Consider the following 5,651-nt stretch of genomic DNA (forward strand, 5'->3'; position numbering starts at 1 on the left):
CTTTCTCAAATAGAGTCGGCCATAGTGATGGGGCTACTGGAAAGCCTCTGGGAGTAAAGACTTCAGGACCTTCATTTGCTGAGGGGCAAAACTCAAAGTAGGAAGAAAAAGTCACAACCATCAAATAATAATTGTAACATGGAATGCACAAAATATGAATCTAGGAAAATTGGAAGTTGTTAAAAATGAAACAGAAGGCATAAATATAGTATCATGGAGCTGGTGTTACATTCATTGTGATACAAGGACATACAACTACTATCCTGAAGTACAGTGCTGTCTGTGATGGGATAACGCATACAAGGAAATATAATCCATACAACCATTACTCAAATGTATGCACCAACAATTAAAGCAAGCGATGAAGAAACTGAAGAATTCTGCTAAAGTACCAAAGTAGCTATATTGACAGGGAGCTGCCAGAAATTCAAGCTGGATTCAGAAGAGGACATGGAACAAAAGACATCATTGCTGATGTCAGATAAAACTTGGACGAAAGCAGAAAATACCAGAAAGATGTTTATTTGTGTTTTACTGACTACACGAACACATTGGGATCTGTGGATAATAGTAAACTATGGAGAGCCTTCTTTTTCTACTGAGGAGCTGCTCATGGTTTCAAACTGATGAACTTCTGGTTAGCAGGCCCCCACTACACCCAATACAAGCATGTGTATATTTAGATACATTTACAGAGAATGATAGGGGAATTGATCTATGTAGCTATATCTATTTATAAAATATCACAGCAGCAGACGGACATTGGCCCTCCACTCAAGTACTCCCTCAATGCAAGAAAAATTTGTTCTACTCACATGGCACTCTGTGATGTTCACCTTCCCAACACGATCGCTGAAGACAGAATGGATGCAGAAGCAAGTGTGGTGAAGAAAGCTGATGGTGCCCGGCTATCAAAAGATATAGCATCTAGGATCTTAAAGATAAACAAGCGGCAATCTGGCTGAGGAGCAATAGAGCCCAGCTGGAAGAAGTACACCAACCTGTGTGATCATGAGGTATCTATGGGATCAGGTACCAGGCATCAAAGATCCAAAACAAAACAAAAAAATCATATCAATGGAAACGAGGGGGAGAGCAGAGTGGAGACCCAAAGTCCATCAATGATCAATTGGACATCATCTGTGTGAAGGGTCACAACGGTGCGGTATAGCACACACAACCTTTTTCTAGTTCTTTAATGCTTCCTCTCCCCACAATATCATGACCCAAATGCTATCTTACAAAACTGGCTAGATCAGAACATGTATATTGGTACAGATAAGAGATCTCAACACAGGAAATCCAGAACAGACAAATCCTTCAGGACCAATAAGGGGAGCAGGGATCCTTAGTAGGGTAAGGGAAGGTGAGGGGTGAAAGAGGGGAAGCCAATCATAGTAACTGACATATGGTCCCCTCCCAGGGTGATGGACAGCAGAAAAGTGGATGAAGGGAGGCAGTGGTTGGTGTAAGGCATGAAAAAAAAGAGAATAATTTATAAATTATCAAGGGTGGGGGAGGGAGGAAAAAAAACATGAGGAACTGATACCAAGGGTTCAAGTAGAAAGAAATGGTTTGAAAAAGATGATGTCAACATATGCACAGAGATGTTTGACACAATGAATATATGTATGGTTTGTGATAAGAGCTGTAAGAGCCCTCAATAAAATTAAAAACAAACTACAGAGAGCATTGAGAGGAGTGATAATTCCAGGATATTTCATTATGTTCATGTGGAAATTGAACATGGAACAAGAGGAAGTTGTTTGAACAGCGCAAGGGGAATTCCGAATGGTTTAAAATCAGGAAAAATGCACATCAGGGTTGAATTCTCTCACTCTATGTATTGAGTCTGTATGTTCAGAGAAGCTGGACTAAAAGAGTAAGTATGTTGGAGGTAGGCTTATTGACAACCTTTGATGCACACCTTCTTCTGCAAAGTGAGGAGGACTTAAAGCACTTGCTGATGAAGATCAGGAATTGCAGCCTTCAGTGTGGATTACCAGTTAACGTGAACGAAGCAAACATCATGGTAACTGGACAAACAAAAACCAAAAATTGATTTGGGTACATTTGAAATATGGTTTTCGGGGCCTGGTACAATGTGCACTATGACTGACTATGTTGGTTTGTTTTCTCAGCATTCAACCTTGGATTAGTAGGTGGCTTTGTTTGACACTTGGTTACTTTTGCTAGGTGACACAGACTTGGTTTTCACTCATAGCGACCCTTTGAACAACAAAATGAAACAGTCCTCCGCCCTATGCGATCCTCACAATTTTTTTTTGAGCCCATTGTGGCAGTCACTGTGTCGGTACATTTCCTTGAATGGCTTCCTCTTTGGGGCTAACCCTCTACTTTTCCAAGCACAATGTTCTTCTCCAGGGACTTGTCTCTCCTGATAATATATCCCAAGTATGTGAATGAACGCATTACCATCCTAGATTTTAAGGAGTATTCTGAATATTCTTCCTGAAAGACAGATTTGTTTGCTTGTCTGATAGTCTACAAAACTGTCTACTGTACTCTCATTTTTCTTTGTCAACACCATTAACCAATTGCATAAAATTCTCAACTCTTTTTCCTGTTCATTGCCCAACTTTCACATACTGTATATACTTAAGTATAAGCCTAGTTTTTCAACACATTTTTTTTCCTGACATCAATACTGGATCTATAACTTTATTGCAGTAACAATTTTTATAGAGGGAGCCACACACACAGACAGAATAGATTTAAATTCATATAGCACAATATTTACATTAAGTCACACTTTAGAAACCAGAAACTGAAGTACAGCTGAAGTTTGACAAGGGAGGAAAGCACAAGGCAAAACAGTGAACAGTGAACGCAGGAAGGACTGTCTGCTCTTGAAACAACTCCTGAGTCTCTTCGCTGTTGTCAGAAAACTACATCTTCTTAATCTGCTGGTCCAGGTCATTAAAATATGGGTGATTCAGGGCCACTTTCCCAGAAATGCGCTTGGCAGGGTCATAGACTAACATTTTCGAGAGAAAATCCAAGCCATTTTCATCCAGGTTTTTGACGTGGGTCGCCAGGCTTCCGGGTTTCCATTTAGGAAAGGTGTTCTTATAGTCTTGTAAAGATTCCACTTCAGGCCACACTTCATTATTGGGGGTACCCAAAGCTCTGAAAATCCTGAAGAGTTGATCTATTTCTGAATCCCCGTGAAAAAGTGGTTTCTTAGTTGCTAGTTCTGCAAATATGGTGCCAATACTCCAAATGTCCACGGGAGTCGAATAGCGAGCTGACCCCAACAGGACCTCCGGAGATCTGTACCAGAGAGTCACCACTTCATGTGTGTATACTCTAATAGGTATTCTGAATGCCCTGGCAAGTCCAAAGTCGGCCAGTTTAATTGTGCCTTTGTCATCGATCAGTAGGTTTTGTGGTTTCAAGTCTCGGTGCAGGACTCTTCTAGAGTGACAAAACACAATTCCTTGTAGGATTTGGTACAAATAACTCTTGACAAGTGAAGACTCCATGAACTGACCAGGAGGGATAGAGTCCAAATATTTCTTGAGGTCCATGGAAAGGAATTCAGAGATGAGATATAATCTGGAATCCTGCATAAGCACATCTTGAAGGCTTACTATATTTGGATGACGGAATTCTTTTAGCAGAGAAATTTCTCGAATTGCAGTACTTGGAACTCCTTCTTCTTCGCTCTCCAGTCGGATTTTCTTCATAGCTACAATTTGACCTGTGATTTTGTGTCTGCCCTTGTACACAACTCCGTAGGTACCTTCCCCAATTTTCTCTATTTTGATATAATCTTCCATGGTTACTCAATACTTAATTGCAGATCATTGTGTTTCTGAAGCGTGTGTTGTCGGGGAGCTCCGTTGTCTTGGAGCTCAGGGCACGCAGGGGCTAAGGGCGGAGGTGTTCCACAGGTCCTCGGTCTGGCATCGGTCTCCGGCAGGGGAGGGCTCTCTGCCCACCCTGCGGCGGCACGGGCGGCGGCGGCGGCGGCAGTGGCTACCACCTCCCCGTCGCTTTCTCCCCAATTTCCACGAGCCAGGTTGGAAACTAAGTCTCAACACATTTTTAATACAGTTTTTTTGTAGTAAAATTAGGTGCCTCAGCTGATATTCGGGTCCACTTACACTCGAATATATATGGTACATATGAAGCTACGGAAACAATCATGGTATGGGTCAGGTGTACCTTAATCCTCAGAGGAAGTGGTATTAGCAAACCGAGGGACAAGGAAACAACAAGTGATCCAAAATCAGTGGTGAGGAGGGTGTAAGAGGCCTGGTTTTGATCAAGGCCTGGGCTTGATCAAGGGCAATGTAACTGAGAAGAATTATTGAAACCCAAATGAAGGCTGAGCATGCTATTGGGGCAAGAGGAAAGTAAAAGGAAATAGAGGAAAGTACTAGGAGGCAAAGGGGATTTATAGAGGTCTAAATACAGGCATATACATATGTAAATATATTTACATATGATGATGGAGAAATAGATCTATGTGCATATATTTATAGGCTTGGTCGCAGATAGACATTGGGCCTCCACTCAAGTACTTCCTCAATGCAAGAACACTTTGTTCTATTAAACTGGCATTTCATGATGCTCACTTTCCCAACAAGATTGCTGTAGACAAATGGGCACATAAATGCGGTGAAGAAAGCTCATGGTGCCTGGCTATCAAAAGATATAGCATCTGGGGTCTTAAAGGCTTGAAGATAAACAAGCAGCCATCTAGCTGAGAAGCAACAAAGACCATATGGAAGAAGCACACCAGTTTGTGTGACCATGAGGTGTCAAAGGGATGAGGTATCAGGCACCAAAGAACAAAAAATCATATCATTGTGAATCAGGGGCAGAGCAAATTGGGGACCCAAAACCCATCTGTAGGCAACTGGACACCACTCTTACTGAAGCGTCGTGGGGAGGAGATGAGCCAGTCAGGGTGCAGTGCAGCAACGATGAAATATACAACTTTCCTCTAGTTCTTAAATACTTCCTCACCCCCACTATCATGATCCTAATTTTACCTTACAAATCTGGCTAGACCAGAGGATGTACACTGGTACAGATAGGAACTGGAAACACAGGGAATCCAGGACAGATGAACCCCTCAGGACCAGTGGTGAGAGTGGCGATACTGGGAGGGTGGAGGAAAGGTAGGGTAGAAAGGGGGAACAGATTATAAGGATTTACATATAATTCCTTCCCTGGCGGACAGACAACAGAAAAAGTGGGTGAAGGGAGATGTCCGACAGTGTAAGACATGACAAAATAATAATAAATTATAAATTATCAAGGGGTCATGAGGGAGGGTGGGCAAGGAGAGAGGGGAAAAATGAGGCGCTGATACCAAGGGCTCAAGTAGAAATCAAATGTTTTGACAACGATGAGGGCAATAAATGTACTAATGTGCTTGACACACACGCACAAAACCAAAAAACCAACCAAAAGGAAACAATTTATATGTAATAATAGAATTTAAGAATTCTTCAGAAATACATCTTTATCTATATTTGCAAATGACTGTACTTAAATTCAAAGCATCTCATTTATAACTTACACTTATATACCTCACTTTCTCTGAATTTTCCATTTCTTGACATTTTGTCCTTGTGCATCTCCTTCAAAGAGGTCAGAAATACAGCTCTTATTGT

At 41.6% G+C, this 5,651-nt stretch overlaps 1 pseudogene; it reads right to left on the reverse strand.

Annotated features, from left to right (window-relative positions):
* Positions 1–2,680: 2,680 nt before the first annotated feature.
* On the reverse strand, positions 2,681–4,051 carry LOC142454353 (cyclin-dependent kinase 1 pseudogene; annotated as a pseudogene).
* Positions 4,052–5,651: the final 1,600 nt, after the last annotated feature.

Source organism: Tenrec ecaudatus, chromosome 8, assembly GCF_050624435.1.
Source record: "Tenrec ecaudatus isolate mTenEca1 chromosome 8, mTenEca1.hap1, whole genome shotgun sequence".
NCBI classification, from domain to species: domain Eukaryota; kingdom Metazoa; phylum Chordata; class Mammalia; order Afrosoricida; family Tenrecidae; genus Tenrec; species Tenrec ecaudatus.